This window comes from Rhineura floridana, chromosome 4 (assembly GCF_030035675.1).
Source record: "Rhineura floridana isolate rRhiFlo1 chromosome 4, rRhiFlo1.hap2, whole genome shotgun sequence".
In the NCBI taxonomy this organism is placed as follows: domain Eukaryota; kingdom Metazoa; phylum Chordata; class Lepidosauria; order Squamata; family Rhineuridae; genus Rhineura; species Rhineura floridana.
The window spans coordinates 113,725,587-113,748,430 of NC_084483.1; the positions used below are offsets into that span (position 1 = coordinate 113,725,587).

At 40.0% G+C, this 22,844-nt stretch overlaps 1 pseudogene; it reads left to right on the forward strand.

Moving 5' to 3' along the window:
• The first annotated feature begins 9,926 nt into the window (after positions 1-9,926).
• LOC133384732 (U5 spliceosomal RNA) lies at positions 9,927-10,036 on the forward strand (annotated as a pseudogene).
• The last annotated feature ends 12,808 nt before the right edge of the window (positions 10,037-22,844 follow it).

Sequence of the window (22,844 nt, forward strand, 5' to 3'; positions counted from 1 at the left end):
CTTTTCCTAGATTCCTGATGCCCACCAAACAGAATTACAAAACACCAGGTGCACAACAGTGGCTCAGGTGGGGATGGTATGTATGTTAAGAAATGAGCAAGGTGCATTCTTCAGCTGAGGATTTGTGACAGGATTAAAACCAAGCTCACAAGTCCTTTCACACAAAAACCCACTCCTCATTCTTCTTCTTCTTCTTCTTCTTCTTCTTCATGTTGCAAGGCCAAGGAAAGACCCTCTTACTGCCACCTATCAGTAACAGTGTTATCACAATTCACTCATACTTTTCCTCATGGGGGGGAGGTTTCCTTTAGTTGTTGCTCTTGTTAGACAATTCAGTAAAACAATTATGCTGATTCTACTGCAGATTACCCAGAGATCTACCAGTAGAACTCTGTCTGCCTTCTGGCTACCTCTGCTGCATGTTTAGAATGTTGTGGTAATATCTGGAGTAGCTTACACATGCAAGACCTGGATTCTTATGCCAATATCCACAACAACTCTTGAGGAAACTGGAAGTTATTATATGGGCATGTACTATATGATCTGTCAGACACAGATAAGAAAAATAACTTTTGGTGGCAACCACACCATAGTGGTCACATTTGATTCAGTATCCTGTTAATGAGAGAATGTGTGAAATTATTCCAAACATCCTATTTCTGCCACTACAAACTGTTTTGACTCATCATGTGGGGAAGCAAGTGCTGGGATCAATATATGCTCCTGTATGTTGTTACCACAGTAGTTGCCGTGTTCTATCAGATCCAGTTTTCAAAAATATCCAGACAGATGTCTGTAGGAAGCTCAAATAGGGCATGATTAAATACCCCCAATTACCTGATCCCAGCATCTGGAAATCAAAGGTATACTGCCTCTTAACATTTCATGGAGGTTTCATTTGGTGATCATGAACATACAAACTAAAAGAAGAGACTTGCTGGATTAGACCAAAGGCCTATCTAGTCCAGCATCCTTTTTCTTACCATGACCAGCTAGATGTCTATGGAAAGCCCACAAGGAGGACATGAACACAATAACGGGACATCAGCATACTGCTGACACCTTGCTCCAAAACTCCTAATGACTGCTCCCAGTGGCTTCATATAGATGTTAAATAGCACTGGGGAGAGAATAATACCCTGCATGTCAAGGGCCCCTTGAAGTGTGGTGCCGGCCCTGGGGTCAGTTCTAGAGATGCACAGCTTCCATTTTAAATGTAATTATGAGAGAGATAGGGAGAGTGCGACTCTGTTATTTCTGGTTGATCTCTCAGCAGCATTTGATACCATTGACCATGGTATCCTCCTAGACCAGCTCAGTGCGATTGGTATTGGAGTCACTGTATTATGGTGGTTCTGCTCTTACCTTCAGAATCACATTCAGACACTTGTGCTATGGGGTACTATTCTCTCCCCAATGCTATTTAACATCAATATGAAGCCACTGGGAGCAGTCATTGGGAGTTTTGGAGCAAGGTGTCAGCAGTATGCTGATGACATGCAGCTCTATTTCTCCATAAAAACAGAATCAGGAGACGCTGTGAAAACTCTGGATCAGTGTCTGAATGCTGTAGCGGACTGGAAGAGGGCCAATAAACTGCTTGGATCCTGGGAAGATTGAAGCTCTTTGGGTGGGTGGTTCCCATGTCTGGGAGATAGGCAAGCTACCTGTTCTGGATGGGGTTGCACTCCCTCTGAAGGACCATGTCAATAGCCTAGGGATACTCCTGGATTAATCTTTGTTACCAGAGGCCCAAGTATCCTCTGTGGCTAGGGGTGCTTTTTACCGGCTTTATCTTGTTCATAAGCTATGGCTGTTCCTGGACAAGTATAGCCTGACCTCTGCAGTACATGCATTGGTAACCTTGAGGCTGGATTGCAGTTTTAGTAATTCATGGGTGGCTCCAACAGCTCTTAAATGACTAACACAAACTATTCTGATAAAGATTATTTTGCACAAACTGGCTTCCTTGGTTCATATTGGAAAATATCCATCCAGTGCTAGCAAGGGAATTTAAAGTAGTGGTAATACCTTGTAAAGCCCTAAATGGTTTGGGACCAGGTCACCTGAATATATCCTTTGGTATGTGCTATTACCTTCTTGTCCTCCACAGTCTTCCTTCTTCAGCAAAAAACAAGTAACTAGTTCATTTAAATTAAGAGGAGCTATGTGCTTCATGATTGTGCACATTATTGTTGTTGTTGTTGTTGCTTCAGTTTATATTCCATCCTTGCTCCTAAAGGAGCCCAGGCAAGAAACATATCAACAAAAATATCATTAAAACATTCTAAAAATAGTTTAAAACAGTCACATTCTCTCTATCAATTATTTCGAGGTTTCCAGGAACAGTATATTCCAGCCATTAAATGCCTGGATAAACAGGAGTGTTTCTAATTTCATCCTGAAAGTCAGTAATGTGGGAGACAGATGCACCTCACCAGGGAGGGGATTCCATGAACAGGGGACCACTACTGAAAAGGCCCTGTCATGAGTCAATGTGAACCAGGGCACTCCCAGTGGTCGCACCATCAACAAGGCCTCACCTGCTGATCAACAATGGTCAACAATGGTTGATATTCAGGAAGGTGCTCTTTTAAGTACTTGGATCCCAAGCCATTTGGGGCTTCGTATGCTAGTACTAACACCTTGAATTGGGCCCTCGCTGGCAGCCATTGTAGTGCTTTCAGAACTGGTGACACATGCTCCCACTGGGCTACCCCACTTACCAGCTTAGCTGGCACATTCTGTAATAGCTGCAGAATCTGGACTATCTTTAAGGGCAGCCCCAAGTACAATGCATTACAGTAGTCGAGACAGGAGCATGAATAACTGGACCATCTATTCTGGTCCAGAAATCTCCATACCTGACTATCAGCCTAAGCTGGGCATAAGCACTCAAGCCACAAAAATCACTTGGCACTCAAGTGATAAGTTGGAATCCAAGAGTACTCCCAGAGTACGAATCTGTTCCTTTAGGGAACAACCATTTCCAGAATATGTTGTATACCTAATTCCTAAACACGGTAATCACCCACCCACAGCGCTTCTATCTTATCAGGATTCAGCCTCAGTTTATTGGCCCATATCCAGTCCATCACTACTTCCAGACAGTCTCACAGCCTCTCCTGTTTCCTATGGAAGAGAGATTGTGAAGGAAATGCTATATGGCCTATTTAACTTTGCTTTTATGGACTGGTTTGTGTTATGTGAACTTCTAAACTCTTGCTTGTCTGTCTGTTTGGGGTTTATAGGGTTAACTTGTTATATGTAACCTACCCTGGGTATCAAATGGGAAATTCATTGAGGATGTAAAGTTTGCCACATAGCTTTTCTGGAGCTGGGAAGTAAAATCCCCCCAAATTTCCTGAAGTCTGTGATCTGCCAGGCAGTTAGGCAGAAGCTAGTTCTGGTCATTTTTTGTTTTGTTTTTCAAGGGAGATTCAAGGTGAAATCTCAAGAAGGCAGACATACACGGCTGGGCTTGAGAGATTACAAATGGGTGAAGTCTAATATAAGTTTGTATCTTTGGGGACTGAGTATAGATATGGAAAAAGGATTGCATTTATCACCTGTTTTATTTGTTCCTTTATTCCATTGGTGGATTAAGCTGGTTTTTCTGTTTTTTCTTAAGTGTGGAGAACGGGCAGACAAAGCGTATGCTCTGTTGTGGCTGGATTCCCCTCCCTATCATGGCAAAACACCCAGGGTGACTGGGATGCCATCACAGAGAGAGAGTTGCATGTCATTAGCATACCAATGACATCATGCTCCAAACTCTGGATGACAGCTGCTAGTGGCTTCATATAAATAGCATAGGAGACAGAATAGACACTTGCGGGATGCAACAGGCCAAAGCCATGGAGCTGAGCAACAATCTCCTAGCACTACTTTCTGGTAGCAACTCTGCAGGTAGGGGCCAAACCACAGTAATACAGTACCTCTAACTCCCACTCCCTTGAGCTGCTCCAGAAGAACATAATGGTCAATGGGTCAAAAGTTGCTGAGAGATCCAACAGGGTCACACTCCCCATCACTCTTCCAATAAAAGTAATTAAGCAGGGTGACCATGTGATGTAGTCATTTTGGCCTAGAAAGCAGCTTGCTTTGTTTTACTTATAACAGTACACTTCAGATTTTTGAAGAGAACATAGCTGTCAGGAAGCAGAGAATATGCTGTTAAAAAAAATAGGGGAAGCATTTCAGTTGAATTTGCACTCAATTATGAAACAAAAAGAGACCTGAATAACATCAGGTCAATTCAGTACTTCTTTCTTGACATTGTAACTGCAAATATGTAACACCAAATGGGAAACTATTTGACCAAGAAACATGCTGCTATAACAAGGTTACTTGGAATTCTTCACATACCAAATTTATATTTCTATCAGCATCAAATTGTATAAAAGTCAACAGAATTTCATTCACTGCTTATATATTCGTGTACCATGAATGATTATACGCTTTTTCTAGCAAGGAAAATAACATTGGAGAGGAGAACAGAATGACATTTTGGATCAGTGAAATGGGACAGGGGCAAACCCCATGGTCCTAAACCAGTTGCTCCATACATAGCTATCTTTTAAAGGAAATTAGATGGGAGATCCAGTCACAGATCTCATATAGTTTGGCTGAAAGGCTGCCATCTTCAACATTTAATCTGAATTTGCAAGAATTATAAGAAGGTAGACATGATAGAGCAGCATCTGGACACCAGTGTCAAGATGCAGATAATGTAATTATATAAGGAGAAACAAGCTACTATGGCTGCAATCCTATGCATGTCTACTCAGAAATAAGTCCCAATGAACTCCCAGGTAAGTGTGTATGGGACTGCAGCCTATGCAGAGCTAAGAGGTATGATGTGCATACCTGTCTTTACCCCCTCCCATTTTAATGAGTGTGTTGCCATTTGTGAGACACTACAAGTCTGTATGAAACCTTGTATTGTTCCTGCAACTTTCTGGAACATAGCCAAAGGGGATTGGTACAAATATAACATTCATATTCAATTACAAATGCATTTAGTATTAGATATGGCTGACTTTGTGACACTGTGTGGAAAGTTGTATAACGTTTGTCAACTTAGTAGTATGGTTAGACATACATTTAATTGTACATACATATTGTTGGCTGTGCTTTCTATAACCTAAAATAACAAGGAATGCTAGCATTCTGAATAATACTATGATGGTCTATGCTCTGTTATTTTATTTATCCCTCCACCTCCAGCCTCCAATAAATCAAGTCTTACAGATTTGCTGGGCACAGAAAATTAAATAATTTTTTAATACTTAATTCATGACAAATATACATTGTTACTGTGCATATTCCATGTTACCAACTTGCAAAGTTACAGTTCCCTGGATTGGCTCAGAAGAGGTCATTGTGGGATCTTGTGTAAGTAATGCATCATTAAAAAACAAAATTAGGTCACTGGCACAAATTTGAAACTGACTTGATTAAAACTGAGAAACTGGAACAGCTCTTGTACTTCCTCAGGATTTAAGACCCTAAGGACCCTTCCTGAGTTCTTATTTTAACATGTGTGTCGTAACTACTATCCTTTCAGTGAAGGTTATTCGATCTAGCTTTCCACAGAGGTAGTGTACTTGCTTCTCTTTCCTAAGGGAACATTATTTTTGCTATAAGAATTGCAGTGAACATGACTCTTCAGTGTGATTACCTTAATGCATCCAGCAGTTAGTGTATTCCCCTTCCATGAGCTTGATACCAGTTCCTATTAATACCAATAATAGTAATTAATTTCAACACTTTAAACAACTCCTAACAGGAAGTCTCTAATGGTCACATATGTAGTATTTATAGAATATTTTCACAATATCCAGTCCTGTGCATATTTATTTAGAAGTTCCAATAAACTGTCGTGGTAACTTCTTTAGATTTTGAACCCCAAGATGTGTTATGATTCCTAAGAACCAAGGTTCTATTGTAACAGAACCCCTCCAGATGAGTCTCCAACACTCTCTTGTGTTATGGTGGAGATAATTATTATAAAGAAGAGCCAGCAAGAACACCCATGAATAATACAACTCTATTTTATGTATCTATCCCTAATACAGAAAAGTTGTTGTTGTTATGTGCCTTCAAGTCGATCACGACTTATGGCGACCCTATGAATCAGCGACCTCCAACAGATCTTGTAAGTTCAGGACTGTGACTTCCTTTATAGAATCAATCCATCTGTTGTTTGGCCTTCCTCTTTTTCTACTCCCTTCTGTTTTTCCCAGCATTATTGTCTTTTCTAGTGAATCATGTCTTCTCATTACGTGTCCAAAGTATGATAACCTCAGTTTCATCATTTTAGCTTCTAGTGATAGTTCTGGTTTAATTTGTTCTAACACCCAATTATTTGTCTTTTTTGCAGTCCATGGTATGCATAAAGCTCTCCTCCAACACCACATTTCAAATGAGTTGATTTTTCTCTTATCTGCTTTTTTCACTGTCCAACTTCCACATCCATACATAGAGATCGGGAATACCATGGTCTGAATACAGAAAATACTTTCCCTAAAAATAATTAAAAGGCATTGATCAGGTATTATAATATAAAACTATACGTTACCAAGCCTGGGTCTCTATCTCTTGGATGCAGCCACGCTTTTGATCAGAGCACCCTTACAGTCTAAAAAGCTCTTTATATATTCTTCCACCCTGTCTAAAACCACCTCAACATAATAACTTGTCACTACATCCGGCAAAAGGATTCATGATGTCACTGAGATATTATATGAGCTCAGTGGCCCTCAAGAATCCAAATAGGGAAGAACTTTATTGAATGAGTTGCTTGTCCTTAACCTCTCGGCCATTAAGGTCCTTCCCTATTCTCTAGTAATTTTTCCCAAGCATAGGATACATGACAAAAATCAAGCCTATGAAAAACATGATAGCTTGATGGAGAATTTTTTCTCCTATAGGATCTTTTGCTGGGAGTCCTTGAAGTAATTTGAAGACACAGGCTTAAAGCAAAAAGGTAGGCCTTTATTCTTTACAGGCATATGCAGGGTCAGTCTTCCAGAAAGTCTGGAGAGGACTGCAATGAGGCACAGTCTGCATAGATGTTTTATACAGTACTAAATCCACATGTGACATTAGTTTACCAATCCCTTCCCGCATAATGTAACAGTTCTTCCCTCTTGCAATATTTCCAACCAATCAGAAAATTTTATTAAAATGAGTATATGTATATTCATAATTTGCAACCACCTCCCATCCCATTGTCCTGCTGTCTTCTTTGACTAATGTCAATCTGGTACCTTGACTAATATTTCCAATATCTCACTGTCTTCTTGACAAATGTTACCATTATTCTTCTGTCTGATGTTACTAATGGTTTTTAGGCCAGTATAGGCCAGTTTGTACTCTACTTATCGTAAGTGGGCCTTCACGCGTATTTTCATGGATCCTGATCGGCCAAGCTGACCTATGGGACATCTAAGAACATTACAAAACATTCCTTTAGCAATACCACAATGCCAGATTGGGTTTGGCGTAGCTTAAGGTGCCTGAAAGTTTATGAGCACCACAGTTTGAATAGGGTTCTTATTTCTTGTATTTTCTATATGAAATCCCACTTCAAACTTATAACTACACTGCTATAGAGAAAGGGTTATATTTAAATCACTATACTAAGCTTATGAGAGAGGATTATATTTAAACACTGGGCTACGTCTGGAGACTACCCAGTCTAGGGAAGTAACTGGGGCTGATTCTGGCCACCCAGCATCTCTCAACCTGAAAGGAATAGACAAAGCAAGCCACCTTAAAGTACTTATTTACCATGAGTACCCACTTTAAAAAGTTGTATCCTATTTATCAAAAGTAAAAAAACAACACACCAAGTATTTAAAAATGCATGCTACAGCTCAGAATTCCTCTTGTTCCTACTTTGGAAGAGTTACAAAATATTCCACCAGTCGGCGTTCTCACTCTACGAATCAAGGATAGAATATATGTAATTGTTATCTAAAATTCAGTTGTCAGGATCACACAGTTCAAAATACATCAATCAAAAATTATGCTTCTTTTGCTTAAAACAATATAATCATTAATCAAAAGTTAATCACACACCCAGGCCTACCCGCTTCATTCTTATGGGTTGGGCAGTGCAAGCTGAATTTGCTTTCCCTATGATCCCAAGGCCTGTGGCTTTTGCTTAATTCTTTTAGCTCCTTGTGATTTTATTATATAAACCTATACCTTCTAATATAATAACCTATGTTTATATGTTTGAATATATCAATATCTCCATTGAGCTATCAGGGCAATATTTATATTAATAGTACAAATGATATCTTTATAAAAGCGGTTAATAGAACATTGGTTTATATACCTACTAAGCCACCAAACCACTAAGATCAAAAAGTTCTATTCCTTAAAGAGCAGTCAAACAGTTGCTGTCATTCAAAGTTCATCTTGCGGTTTCTGCATAGGGCTAGCATAGTACTAAAAACCAGCTGTTTCCTGCTGTACTAAAAAGTTGTTACCTCAAGCTGCAGCACATTATTTCCTATTACATCTGGAGTTTCTGAAGCTGTTTTTTATATTTTTTTCCTTAACACATCAGCCCTTCAGGCAGAGGGAGGAGATAATACTCTACTGATTCGGTTAAAGGTCATGACAGAGGTATGATATGCTCCTGCTACATATCTTCTAGACATTCCGAATCTAGGATTTGTATTGGGGAGAATCACAATAGTTCCGGGAGGGGTGGGGTTCCTGATTAATCCATGCCTGCATCTCTGATCTTTTTACTGGCTTGCCTGTTAAAGCAGGACATAACGTTCCAGACATATTTTGATCATCCTCCCGTGACAGAACCTATAACCTATTAGGAATTACTTCAGAGTAGATTATTATTATTATTATTATTATTATTATTATTATTATTATTATAGAATTTATATCCTTTCCTTTCTCCTGAAGGAGCCCATGGCAGCAAAAACATTCTAAAAACAGTTAAAAACATTCTAAAAACAGTTACAGTTAAAAACATTTGTTCATCTAGCAGTCTCTGGGTTGCTAGGATCAGTCTCCTTCAGCCATCAGTTGCCTGGATAAACAGGAATGTTTTCAAATTCCTCCTAAAAGTGAATAATGGCAGAGACAGACACCTTACTGGAGGTGAGGGTAGTACATAGGATTGCACTGTCAGAGTATTGCCTTAAATTTGGTTGCAATTTTAAATATATGAAGTGTCTCAAACATACAAAGACAAAACTGAAATTGCACATGACAATGAACAATTCAGTGTACAAGCAGAACTAAAACAGGAATTTGGCTTCCAGGATGCTACTAAGTAACTCTTATCTCATCTAGACAATGCAACTTTATATCTCAACAGACTTTCACAGCATATTTTATAAAATAAGCATATGAAATTGTGCCATGTAATGTAATTGTCATGATTTTTAATTATATTTTAAAGCACTGAAGTTCTGTCTATGCTCATGGTATCATTGCCCCATTTAAGCTCTACATCATGCTTTATTTTCAATCTTCAGTCTTGAATGGAAGAAATCTGAGTTTGGTAGAAGTATTTTTTTTTAAATGGTAAAGAAAAAAGTTAGGAAGGCAAAACCCTCAAAAAATACTGAGTACTGAGCATGCTCAGTAGTCATATAATAGTGTCTGTCAGAAAATAAAAAAGGAAAATGGGAAGGGGCGTTAGGAATTTTAAATTGTTTTAAATTTTTAAATTGTGTTTTAAATTGTTTTTGAAATATGTGTTTTTACATTTGTATATTTGTTTTAATGTTTTTAGTTACTGTAAACTGCCCAGAGAGCTTCGGCTATGGGGCGGTATATAAGTACAATAAATAAATAAATATCCTGGACCATTAGCTTTTCACTTTCTCACATGTTTTCCAGGTTCTTTTTAAAGAAGAAATGGATAATAAGGAGAACATCTTATCTGGTTTCTCTTCCATTTGTATACATCTTTCACCTTTTACTAAAGATTTCTGCGGAGAGGAGTATTTATGAGTTTATAACCAATTTAAACAGCAAAAATAGTTTAAAAAACCCTGAAAGACACTGAGGAAGATGGGTTTTCATATCTTTAGGAAGGGTTCAAAATTTCCTCTCAGTTGAACTACAACCCATGTAATTTTGATTAATCCAAAAATATGATATATCGTTTAGGTTTGCGCATCTATGAGTTTTACAGTCAAAAGCTAAGCTGATGTAATATTAAGCAAAGAAAATGATTAAGTATAGGGCTAGTGCAGGGTCTCTCTAATATCTGAAGCTACTTTCGGTTGCACATTAAGGTCATGAGATTGAAGGCTTGTTCTTGGCTACAGAACAACAGAATGAAATTCAACAGGAATAAATGCAAAGTTCTACACTTAGGAAAAAGAAACCCAATGCACAGTTATAAGATGGGGGATACTTGGCTCAGCAGTACGACATGTGAGAAGGATCTTGGAATTGTCGTTGATCACAAGCTGAATATGAGCCAACAGTGTGATGTAGCTGCAAAAAAGGCAAACGCTATATTAGGCTGCATTAACAGAAGTATAGTTTCCAAATCTCGTGAAGTATTAGTTCCCCTCTATTCAGCACTGGTTAGGCCTCATCTTGAATACTGCATCCAGTTCTGGTCTCCGCACTTCAAGAAGGATGCAGACAAACTGGAACGGGTTCAGAGGAGGGCAACAAAGATGATCAGGGGACTGGAAACAAAGCCCTATGAGGAGAGACTGAAATAATTGGGCATGTTTAGCCTGGAGAAGGGAAGTCTGAGGGGAGATATGATAAGCACTCTTCAAGTACGTGAAAGGTTGTCACATAGAGGAGGGACGGGATCTCTTCTCAATCGTCCTAGAGTGCAGGACATGGAATAATGGGCTCAAGTTGCAAGAAGCCAGATTTCGACTGGACATCAGGAAAAACTTCCTAACTGTTAGAGCCATACGATAATGGAATCAATTACCTAGAGAGGTAGTGGAGGTGGAGTGGAGTACTATGGCAAACATGTAAGAGTAAGGTGGCCTTTCCCAACCTTTGGGTCCCCAGATGTTGCTGGGCTACAGTTCTCATGATTCCTGACTATTGGCCACTCTGTCTTGGGTTGATGGAGTTGTAGTCCGGCAATGTCCAAGGACCCAAAGGTTGGAGTAAGGCAATTCTTGAGATATTCTGGTTCCAGGTGGTTTAGGGCTTTAAAGCAGAAATGAGGACAACAACTGAAAGTAAAACAAAGCTCTTGAAATCCACATACAATTGCTTAATAAGTTATGTGTACATATACAAGTGGTACGGCCAATTCCTTCCCTGGCATTATAGTTTTGTGGTTTCTTTCTCTCCCTCAGAAAGAAAAGGATTACCTCTCCAGTTCTAATAGTTGCTGCTGCATTAAAGTGTATAAATCTCCTGCTGAGTAACTAATGAAATATATATGTACACACAAACATACACAATTTTCCAAGAGCAATTTGTGTGACAGCATAAAAAAAGACAGCAGCATAAAATCATTCATCAAGCACAATTACATTATGGTATTTTTCTCCTCTTCAGACTGTCAAATTAAGAGTAAATTGAGAATCAGCAGAAATGGTATTGACAGGTCATCTTGTAAATTCTTACTAGCCTTTGTGAGGGGGAAAAACTAATCACATTTGACCTTTCACAGTTGGGATGGTTTCTGGCACCTTCATATTTTTGTGAAGATGGATATTCACTCCTATTTTATAGAAAAATGGACTGTGGTTTTCCTCTGCGCCTTCAAGTCTTCTTCAGTTCCCATGAATTTTCTTTCTATTCATGCTGCGCATTAAAAGCAATGCATATGATCACTGCAATAAAGTATTTGCATTGCTATACTTAGGAAAGGTATATTAGGTTAAAAAATATTTTCACATGTTGTGTTTGAGTTATAAACTAATTGCATGCAATTGTGCCATTGATTTTGATGGGCCCTAGACTTAGATTCACTTAAAATTGTCTAAAGATCACACCAGTAGTTTTGAATTGAGCTGCGGTGACTGTTCATGAGTTTAAATGTTGTGCAGAAATGTGCAAATTCAATGGGAAAAAATGATTTGTTCAGCAGCTAAGCAAATTGCATGAAAACTGATTCTCTGTTTTTAATTGAAGTCCTGGAGACTAATCACAGTTGCATTCATAAAAGCCTTGCAAAAGCCTCCAAAAAGAAACTGTGTAGTCTCTGTGTTGGTCCACAGTTCTATATAAGTGTAAGGTTCACCAGCTGTGGCCCCTTTTTCTCAGAGATGACTTGGCCACAGGACTCCATGCTCTATTAACTTCCAGATTGGATTGTTGCAGTGCACTCTATGTGGGGCTGCCCTTGAAGATAGGGTTGCCATATTGCCCGGTTAGCTGGGTTATACCCAGATTCTTTGCATGCCATCTGGCACCCGGCTAGCCTCTTAGGTGGCCCGGATTCTCAGCTTTAATTAAAAAAAAAATTAAGTTTCTAGGTGGTCCGGTTCTCGAGATATACATAAAAACATCAGCCGCCCCCGACTGTTAAATCTTTCTTTAAACAGTACTGTATACAGTAGTATAGCACTTCGTAGCTGTAACCCCGCCCATTCAGGATTGCAGCCAATTAGTGAAGCCAGGATTGTATTTCAGTTTCATTGACCTGAGGCAGTGTCTAGAAAACAAAATGGTGGTCCCCCCCCCGTTTATCTGAAAATCTCATAAATTGGGTAAGTATATACATTTCAGTTTTTTTTCCTCTTGTGTGCAGGAGTCAGATCTTGGGCAGTGTTTTGAAAACCTTCCCAATACTTGCTTTTGTAAAAGCAGTGCTAATCCCATATGCCCAGAGTAAATCCCATTGAATTCAATAAGACTTACTTTTGAGTAGACATGGTTATGAATGTGCTGAAAATCAATGGGACTTTGGAGTGAATGTAAAAAAGAATTGTGTTTGTGTTCTAACTCTTTCTGTCCCCCCCCACCCAGTCCTGGCCAAACAATTACAGACACACTTGGATGAAGCGGATTATTTAGATCCATTCCAATCGGTCTTCAGGACTGGTCATGGAACTGAAACAGCCTTGGTCGCCCTGGTGGATGATATGAGGAGGGTGTTGGATAGGGGAGAATATACCTTCCTCGTCCTCTGGGATCTCTCAGAGGCTTTCGATACTGTCGATCACGGTATCCTTTTAAATCGCCTAGAGGGATTAGGAATAGGGGGCACTGTTTTACAGTGGTTCCGCTCCTATCTCTCAGATAGGCACCAAAGGGTGGCATTGGGGGATGAGGTTTCAGACCCTTGGCCTCTTAATTGTGGAGTGCCACAGGGTTCTATCCTCTCCCCCATGCTGTTCAACATCTATGTGAAACCGCTGGGGGCCATCATCAGGAGTTTTGGGCTGCAGTGTCACCAATATGCGGATGACACTCAGCTCTATCTCTCATTTAAGTCCTCACCAGAGTTGGCTGTGAATACCATGTCCAAGTGCCTGGTGTCCGTAAGTGGATGGATGGGAGAGAATAGGCTGAAGCTAAACCCTGACAAGACCGAGGTGTTGCTCGTGGGAGACACAAGAAGGTTGGGAATTACAGACCTGGTGCTTGATGGGGTGAGTTTACCCCTGAAAGACCAGGTCCGCAGCCTCGGGGTCATCCTTGACTCCCAGCTGTCCATGGAGGCTCAGGTTTTGGCAGTGAACCGGGCAGCTTGGTATCAATTACATCTGATACAGAGACTGCGACCATACCTTCCTGTTCATCTGCTCCCACGAGTGATACATGCCCTGGTTTCCTCCCGCGTAGACTACTGTAATGCGCTCTACGTGGGGTTACCCTTGAAAATGGTCCGGAAGTTACAGCTGGTACAGAATGCGGCAGCGCGCTTGATCAAGCATAGCCGTTGCTGTGATCATATCACTCCAGTGTTAATAGATCTTCACTGGCTACCAGTTGCCTACCGGGCCCAATTCAAGGTGTTGGTGTTGACCTTTAAAACCCTATACGGCTTCGGCCCAGTTTATCTGAAGGAGCGCCTCCAGAATCACCAATTATGCTGCCTGACAAGATCAGCCTCACAAGACCTTCTCTCGGTTCCACCGGTTAAAACAGCCAGGCTGGTGCGGACTAGAGAGAGGGCATTTTCTATTGTGGCCCCCACCCTCTGGAATTCCCTTCCTTTTGATCTACGACATGCTCCCTCCTTGATAGGTTTTCGCCGAGCCTTAAAGACCTGGCTGTTCAGGCAGGCCTATAGGATTGGGGTGGATTAGTTTTATGCTGTATTTAAATTGAAGGTTGGTTTTTAGATTAATTATGTTGTTGTTGATATGTATATTATGTTTTATATTATTGTACATTGCCTAGAGTGTCTGTTTACTCGGACAGATAGGCGACTCAAAAATAAAATTTTATTATTATTATTATTATTATTATTATTATTATTACTATTTTAAAGCAAGTAGGCAGGGCTTACTTAGGTATTACAGTTTTTATTCTGCAGGAAAGTAATACTGATTTTTTTAAAACTAATACTGATTTTTCTGCAATGACCAACTGGTTTGACAATAAACTATTATATGGGCTGTATGTATTTATACATCTGCTGTGTGTGTGTGTGTGTGTGTGTGTGTGTGTGTGTGTGTGTGTGTGTGCGTGTATGGAGTCTTTCCAACAACCCTGTGAGGTAGGGTTGGAAACCAAGGCAGCTCACAACAAGAAATAAAGACATTTAAAATCCAGTAACCATAAAAACAAGTATAAACAGTTGGAAAACAGCGTAAAGTGGCATGATTCGGAATTTTGGGTTGTGTGAATGAAGTTGCTTATCATTTGAGGTTGCATTTCTGTCCCTGTTTGAGTAAGCCCCACTGAATACACTGGGACTTGCTTCTGAATAAATAAACCTAGGATTGCACTATAAATATCTTTACAGTTTGTGTAAATAATAAATATATTTGATAGTCATGCTTATATAAATATTTCTTCATTTATCATATTTTTGGTTTTTGGTTAGGAATCCTGACTGGTTGTGAGATACCTAGTTTTCTGCCTTACTCATAGGAATCTTGTTGTGGTTGGTATGGTATTGCATTTAAGAAATCATGGTACGAAATGGCCTGAATCAGTATAAGGCAGATTCCTTGGTTCCTACAAGTGGGAAGAGACTCAAGGGCCACAGTGACTCCAACATTTATTTATTTTTATTTACAACATTTATATCCCGCTTTATTGTAAAAAAATCTCAAAGCGGTTTACAGAAAGAATTAAAACAATAAAATTACTGGCAAAAGCGTTAAGGACAGATACTTAAAAACATTCAAAGTAATAAAACGAACAATGAGTTAAAAACAGATTTAAAAACACAATAGCTTCCACATGCCTGGAGAGGCTTGCCTCAAGAAAACTGATTTTAGCAGGTGCTGAAAAGAGGCGTTTGCCTAATGTCAATAGGCAAGGAGTTCCAAAGTGTAGGTGCTGCCACTTAACAGGACTGATTTCTTACAAGAGCAGAACAAGTACTATGTGGCACCCATAACATGGAAAGCACAGCTTGAACTTGGCCTGGTAGCAAATCAGCAACCAATGCAGATTTCAGAGCAGAGGTATTATGTGCTGATAGGATCTCACTCATGTCAGCAATTGTGCTGTAGCATTCTGCATTAACTGCAGTCCCCAGGTCAGGTTGTGCTGCATTGGGATTTCTGTGACCTTGGCTGACTGCTAGGATTTTTTTAGTTTGGGTTTTTGGTTATGAATCCTGACTGGTTGTGGGATGCTGAGTTTTCTGCCTTACTCATAGGAATCTTGTTGTGGTTGGTATGGTATTACATTTAGGAAAGTGATACTGCCTTTTGTGTTGTTTTTTTCCTATTTGCATTTCACTTATCTTTAACCTCACTCCATTACAGCCAAAGAAGCAACAGCAGCATATGCAAGATAATTAACTCCCATTAGTGGTAAGAGCAAGAATTTATAATTATTATTTCAATTAAAACAAGAGGCTTATCAATACTTTGAAGAGGACCAGATATTTATTTTCTTTCTGAGCCCAGGGCTGGGTCTTTCATGATGCCCGGTGGGGGGGGGGGAGCAGGAGAGTAGTCGATAAGACAGACATCCTGGCATTGGTAACCTAATTAACAAGGTATGTGTGGGGTTGTTGCACACTTACAGGCCCAGTTTCATTTTGAGTAGGGATGTGGAACCTGTGTAGATGTGGTTGATGAAAGGGAGAAGAAATTTTGAGTTAAGCAAAGCTCTGCTTTTATAAAACCTAAGAAACATACAGATACTTTGAATGTCTGAGTGCCTGCACCAGTGCAATAGTGGAGGAACTTGTAAAACTTGCTGCAACAGTATTTAGAACTGAGCATGTGGTGTGAAAGACTCCTTTTCCTAACATTTTGGCTTCTTGTTTTTCTCCACCCACCACATCTCTGAAATATATTGTATATGTAATGGTTAACCACACTAAATAATGTAAATAAGTTTATTTCGGTCAATGACCAGTAAAGGTTAATCATACTGCTGCCCTGACTTTCTTTATGTTTGTTGCTGTTTTGTCTTTTTATTATGTTTTTATATTGATTGTGTATTTTTATTGTTTTTATTATATTTGTAAGCTGTGCTGAGCTCTGTTTTTAACAGCAGAAGGGCAGGATATAAATCCTCTTAATCAATCAATAAATACTCCATAGTGTTGGAAACTAGAGTCTAGGCATTTAAGCTGAAAATGTTGCTTTTAAAAAAAAAGATTTCTCACATGTTTCCCCACTTTTTGGTGGTAATTCCTAGGCACAAAAACAAAACAACTGGACAATCCAAATATTAATATGCAAATATTCACATAATATGCAAATAATTTGCACAATATGCAAATAATTTACATAATATGCAAAATAGCCTGCCCGGATTTGTGGAACTGGAATATGGCAACCCTACTTGAAGATGACTTGGAAACCAACTGATCCAAAATGCAGCAGCCAGATTATTGGCTGGGGTTCCATTTAGATCTCATATAACCTCTGTTTAAAACTGCTGTATTATTTGCCAGTTCATTTATGGACCCAATTCAAGGTGCTCACACTTGTGTTTAAGGCCTAAATGACTTAGGTTCCAAATATCTGAAAGATTGTCTCCTTCCAGTGGCGTACCAAGGGTGGGGGGGTGAGGGCGATCCGCCCCGGGTGCCATCCGCCCAAGGGGGTGCATTGTCGCGCAGGTGACTACAACAGACGAGCGAGCTGGTAGGTGAGTCGACAGCCTGGCTGGGGCACAAACAGCGGCCTTTGTATGCTAATGCTCGTGGGTTGTAGGGCTGGCTGGGATCTGTATAGTTTGAAAGGGGGTGTGGATTCTGAAGGAAATGCATGGCTGTGTTTTGTTCTGGTTTTTAAAAGCGATCTGCTCTGCACGCATGGAGGCAGAACTTATCTCCTGTGCCGCTCCTTGTCCCTGATGCGGACAAGTTTCTCGTGTTGCTTCTTTACGCTTGCTTTTCTCAGAGTTCCCCCAGCGTTTGCCAGAGTAGCGCCTCCCCCCCCAAAAAAACAGGGCTCCAGCAAGATGGAGGGGCTGTAACACATGGCCTTTGCAAAAGTGGAAGGTGAATGACCGCGCTGGCAGTCGGTGGGTGAAGAGAAACTCCTTTGTTGCATACCAACAAGTTCAGACCATGGAACAACAACAACGGTCAGTTTCCACTGGCAACCTTTAGATTAAAATGGGTGCTGTGCTACTTTATGCTTTAATGGAAAGGGTATCAACTTCTAGTCGGCACATGGGGGTGTCCAGGCTAGAGGAATCCTTTCAAAGAAGTTTGTAGTTCGTGCAGCCCGAACTTATGAAGGTTTACAACGATAGCACAGTAATTGTAAAGATGAAGAAACAGAACTTGAGTTACTTCAATTCTGTCATTCTATGTGACCACTTGGAGTTTTTATTTGTGTTTAAAATTTAAAACAGTGAAACAAAGTGCGAACTGTGAGGTGTAATATTTTTGTTTTGTTGTTGTTGTTATCTGCCTTCAAGTCAACTATGACTTATGGCAACCCTATGAATCAGCGACCTCCAAGAGCATCTGTCATGAACCACCCTGCTCAAATCTTGTAAGTTCAGGTCTGTGGCTTCCTTTAGGGAATCATTCCATCTCTTGTTTGGTCTTCCTCTTTTTCTACTCCTTTCTGTTTTTCCCAGCATTATTGTCTTTTCCAGTGAATCATGTCTTCTCATTATGTGTCCAAAGTATGATAACCTATTGACAGTTCTGGTTTAATTTGTTCTAACACCCAATTATTTGTCTTTTTTGCAGTCTATGGTATGCACAAAGCTCTCCTCCAACACCACATTTCAAATGAGATGATTTTTCTCTTATCTGCTTTTTTCACTGTCCAACTTTCACATCCATACATAGAGATCGAGAATACCATGGTCTGAATGACTTTAGTGTTCAGTGATACATCTTTGCATCTGAGGATCTTTTCTAGTTTTCTCATAGCTGCCCTCCCCAGTCCTAGCCTTCTTCTGATTTCTTGACTATAGTCTCCATTATGGTTAATGACTGTGCCAAGGTATTGATAATCTTTGACACATTCAGTGTCCTCGTTGTCAACTTTAAAGTTACATAAATCTGTTGTCATTACTTTAGTCTTCTTGATGTTCAGCTGTAGTCCTGCTTTTGTGCTTTCCTCTTTAACTTTCATCAGCATTCATTTCAAATCATTACTGGTTTCTGCTAGTAGTATGGTATCGTCTGCATATCTTAAATTATTGATATTTCTCCCTCCAGTTTTCACACCTCCTTCATCTTGGTCCAATCCTGTTTTCCGTATGATATGTTCTGCATATAGATTAAATAAATAGGGTGATAAAATACACCCCTGTCTCACACCCTTTCCGATGGGGAACCAATTGGTTTCTCCATATTCTGTCCTTACAGTAGCCTCTTGTCCAGAGTACAAGTTGTGCATCAGGACAATCAGATGCTGTGGCACCCCCATTTCTTTTAAAGCATTGCATAGTTTTTCATGATCTACACAGTCAAAGGCTTTGCTGTAATCTTTAAAGTACAGGGTGATTTCCTTCTGAAATTCCTTGGTCCGTTCCATTATCCAACGTATGTTTGCGATATGATCTCTGGTGCCTCTTCCCTTTCTAAATCCAGCTTGGACATCTGGCATTTCTCACTCCATATATGGTAAGAGCCTTTGTTGTAGAATCTTGAGCATTACTTTACTTGCATGAGATATTAAGGCAATAGTTCCATAATTACTGCATTTCCTGGGATCCCCTTTCTTTGGAATTGAGATGTATATTGAACGCTTTCAGTCTGTGGGCCATTGTTTAGTTTTCCATATTTCCTAAGAGATTTTTGTCAAAATTTGTCAACAGATATTCAGATTCAGTCTCAGTAGCTTGTATGTCGAGCCCCAGGTCTCTCAGGGTAATCAAGGAAGGGGGCTGGAGGAGCTTCAGCCCCCTCAGCTAGAGCAAGGGGCAGAGCCAGAGAAATTTGAAACTTTCGAGGACACTGGGGGAGGGAGTGTGCTTGACACTTTGCCAGTTCCCACGGACAGTCTTCCTGCTGAAGAAGAAGCGTCAACAGAACCATTGGAGGAATCTCTGGTGCGTGTGCCAATTCCAACCCCCCTGGATCCCCCTGTTGACACTTAAAATGCTTGCCCGCCTCCTGACCTCCAGTCTGCACCTATCCAGTCAGTACTGTCAGATGAGCCATCGGAGGCACGCCCCCTTTCACCCCACACTCCTCGAAGGAGTGAGAGATTACAAGCAAGGACCTTTCCTATTTAAGCTTGCCTCCCCCCTGCTGGGGTACTGAGTCAACTTTCTTCATTTGTTGCAGAGTGTGCTAGGAGCTTAGATAGGGAATTGCAGTGAGTTAATGAGGCGTGCTACCTTTGATGTTTCAATTACCTTAATAAAACAAAAGTTGTTTTCATCCTCGATTCCGACTCATGCCTCACACTCTGGGCAGGACATTGTAGCAAGTCTATTGGTATGCCATCTGTTCCTGGTGATTTGTTTCTTCCAAGTATTTTAAGAGCAGCTTTCACCTCGCATTCTAAAATTTCTGGTTCTTCATCATACGGTTCCTCCATGAATGAATCGGTCATCCTGGTATCTCTTTTATAGAGTTCTTCATTGTATTGTTTCCATCTTCCTTTTATTTTATCTCAGTCACCAGTGTGTTCCCCTGTTGATTATTCAACATCCCTACTCTTGGTTTAAATTTCCCTTTCATTTCTCTAATCTTTTGGAATAGGGCTCTTGTTCTACCCTTTTTGTTGTCCTCTTCTATTTCTAGACAATAACTATTGTAATAGTTCTCTTTGTCCCTACGTACTAGTCGCTGTATTGTTGTATTTAGGGTTCTGACCGTGTTTCTATCTCCTTTTGCTTTTGCTTTCCTTCTCTCTTTAACCATTTGAAGAGTTTCTTCAGTCATCCATTGAGGTCTTTCTCTCTTTTTAACTAGAGGTATTGTCTTCTTGCATTCTTCCCTGATAATGTCTCTGACTTCACTCCATAGTTCTTCTGGATCTCTGTCAACTAAGTTTAAAGTCTCAAACCTGTTCCTTATTTGATCTTTATATTCTTCTGGGATGTCATTTAAGTTGTATTTTGGCATTATGATTGCTTTGTTCTTCTTTAGCTTTACTCTGATTTTCGATACAACCAGTAATGGTTTGGTAAGTGCAAATTTTCACTGTCTGCATTTCTTTTCTGGTCAATATTATTATTTGTTTCATTTCATGATTATTACTGAAAATAATTTTGTCATATAGAGGAGGGGGGTGTTAAAAATGATCCACCCTGGGTGTCAAATATGCTATGTACGACACTGTCTCCTTCCCTACAGACCTTCTCAGGTGTTGAGATCAGCAGAGGGGTCTTTTTGGTAGTTCCACCACCCTCAGAAGCTCAGGGGTTGGTGGCCTGGGAGAGGGCATTCTCTGTGGCAGGCTCTAAGTTGTAGAACTCACTCCCTGCTGAAGTGTGTCTGGCAACATAGCTGTACAGTTGTAGGTGAATGCTGAAGAGACACTTCTTTACCCTGGCCTGAAACATGAACTTTTAGGGCCCACCCTATTTTGGGATTTTAAGTTGTTTTAAATTGTTTTTAATATTGTATTTTAAAATTGTTGTAACCCATCCTGGGATGTTTGGGTGAAGGGCAGGTAATAAATGGTGGTGGTGGTGGTGGTGGTGGTGGTAGTAGTAGTAGTAGTAGTAATCATACTGACTATAGAGATAAACTCATTCCTAGTCCCAGTGTCAGCTGGGGAAAGGTATACAAAGATCATATAATGGGGTTGTACCTTAGTTCAATAGTATCAAGAAATTTTCCCTGAGGTTGGTCAGACAGGCTCATTCCATGAGCTGCTCCCTGTAGATTAGGTGAGCAACTACACAAAGCCTTAAAACCAAAATCAGCATCACTCCATGTATGCTCTGTTGCTCACCTCAAGCTCCCTAATGAGTTGGCATCTATTTATTTCAGTGGTAGAGGGATGAATGGAGTTTTCCAACTCCATCCCTTTGTGTCTGCAGTGTTGCCCTCTCAGGCCTATAGCTGGGGGGGGAGGGAAATGAGGTTCCCCCCTCCCCAGAGCTGTGCTTTGACCCCCTAGGATTTTTGGGGAAAATTGCCCTCTTTTTAATTTGTGACATGACAGACAATGACAACCTCCTTTTAAAGACTGACAACTTGTTTTAAGAACAGGAGCAACTTAAGAATAGGACCCTCTGAAAAATTCAGTAAATAAAGCAGGGCAAGTGCACAACAAAAGCCTCATTCAGAAGATCCCCCAAAGTCTGCTCACTCAAGATTTTACCTGAGGGTGGATTTTTCATTATCACAATCACCATATAATTCCTTAAGTGATCCTAAAAACAACCTATATAGTGATATGAACCTTGAAGAGTTAAATATTAGAACTTTGTATTATGGGCTACAGTTAGGTTGCACCCCCTGGACTTTCCTTTGCTCTGCTTTTCCTTTTCCTTTCCCTTTTCATGTTCTCTACCCAGCCAGCAATAAAAAACATGTTTGTCTACAGAAAAAAGTAAGAGTTTGTTTATTGTGCAGTTATCATAATGAATAGAACAGAACTGGATGCTTACTGCTAAAGGATGAAAAAAAGAGATAACTTAAAGTGAACCCGAAAAAATGGCTACCCTTTCTCTTTTAAAGCACTCACTATATTCACAATCATAGTGGCTATTTTTTCCCTTCTTTTCTTGAGTACTTGATGGCAAAGGATGAAAACAGCCCTAGAGGAATAAAAATATTGCTGTGTACACTACAGTTAGATAGCTGGCTGGCCACCTAGGCTGTAACTTGGGCCTAATTTCTGCATTTCCCAATATGTGCGGCTCAGTATGAGGCCTTTTCAGGGTTTGTGGGCAGAAAAAGCAACCTAGCAACCAGTTAAAAAATATTATTGCTTTCCACAATTAGTTTCCAATTTTTTAGTTAGTCCTATACATAGCAGACAGTTTAAAAGCCTGCTTTTGATTGTCCAACAGGAATGAAAATCTAAAGGTTAGGAACAAGACTAGAAAAAGGGACTCTCAAGGAGGGTTTAACAAACACACCCTAAAGTATTTATTTCCTCTTTGCTGTTCCCTAAACTTGTAGTTTGGACAAGTTTGTTTTTCAGGTGGAATCTATAACTGAGATACTGAATGCAGCATCAAAGCCAAGGTCAGAAGTTCATTTTCATTACCAAAGTAGTTCAGTTCATGAAGAATCAGATCACTGGGACAGACCACAGGTGAAAGAGGACTGTAGCTATAGGCAACGGCAAGCTTTTGAGTCTGATATTCCTGGGTGAGGCAGTTCAATCAATTAA